Below are 1468 nucleotides of genomic sequence, written 5' to 3'. Positions count from 1 at the left end.
CATAATCTATTTTAAAACTGCCTGCTTCAGAGCTTCCATAGTAAGGTTCATCACCACAAAAAAAACCATCTAAGTTTCTTTTTTAGCCTGGAGTTTGTTGGGTAGCAGCATGCTCATCATATCCTAAATCAGGATTTGATTTAGGACTTCCTTCAGTTAAAGGAACTTATTTATTGTCAGGTGCACTCACCCTCTCTTTTTTCTTCTGAAAAGACCTCAACTCTTGCCTCAAATCTCTAAACTCTTCATGCACATCACTACCATAGTCTTCAACACCTTCTTCAAATAACTCATCATGTTCAGAAGTTGAGCTACTTTCAGTATCTTTATCAGATTCACCTTCTTCTAAAACATCATCATCAACTTCTATTTGGTCACCCTCAATAATTGGCTCTCCAGCAGGGTTAGGTTTATTTTCATTAGGGTTATTTGGATTTTGGGCAGCCTCATCTATTGGTGCCTCACTAGTCAAGCCCTCATCAGTTCCAACCTCATCAAAAGCAACACTAGATTCCTCACCAACCACCCCAGCATCATTAAAAGACACTCCACTACTAGACACAACACTATATTCTAACATGGGGGGGGGGGGGAGGGGGGACCATAATAGGCTTATCACACATGCGAGACACAAATATATCCAAAGTTTCCCCATTTTCAAGGGCATCAGCAATTACATAATTGTCCCTGTCAGTTCTAACTTCAACCAAATTATCGTGGAAGGGTGACCTTACATAAAATGAGCAAGCAGTAGTATAACCAAGTTCTTTAATATAGTCTCTCAATTCGAAATATGACATTCTATTCGTGACGATATCAAAATACTCTGTTAAACAACCACCCTCATAACTTGGATTAGGACCAAACAAAATTGTGCCCCTATGAAACCACCTCAGTGTTACAATAGTAAAAGCCATTTAACAACCATGCCATTACATTAGAAAATAATTTAGTTACTTACCCTAGATTATATACAAACCCCTAATCTTAAAAAAAAAACCTAATCTAACTACCAGCATGCAAAATCATACGAAATCGGAACAAAATCAAATAATAAACAACTAACAACATACTAACACACATAGTATGATCAGAAATAGTGCAAAAGATCTTACCCGTCACAGTCGAAATGACTCTCGATTGAGTTCAGAAAGTCTTTGTCAAAGAAGTTCAAGCTTTGATTTTTATCTTCAAGCTTCGATTATCTCCCTAAAGTTTCAATTTTGACCCCAGTTCTCTAATAAAATGAGGATACTACATTGGGAATAGCCGGGATAGCTCAGTTGGTAGAGCAGAGGACTGAAAATCCTTGGATTCCATTAGTAATGAGGATTCGGAATATCACACATTGATTAATCAAAGAGAGATTCAACAACGAAAAGAAAGATCGATTCTTTGGGATCCTTCCTTTCTTCAAAAAGGAAATGTTGAATGAATTGATCGTAAATTATGAGATTTAAAAATCTTT

Source organism: Nicotiana attenuata, unplaced genomic scaffold, assembly GCF_001879085.1.
Source record: "Nicotiana attenuata strain UT unplaced genomic scaffold, NIATTr2, whole genome shotgun sequence".
In the NCBI taxonomy this organism is placed as follows: Eukaryota; Viridiplantae; Streptophyta; class Magnoliopsida; order Solanales; family Solanaceae; genus Nicotiana; species Nicotiana attenuata.
The sequence above is the reverse complement of the archived record's forward strand: the minus strand, read 5'-3'. Positions refer to the sequence as shown.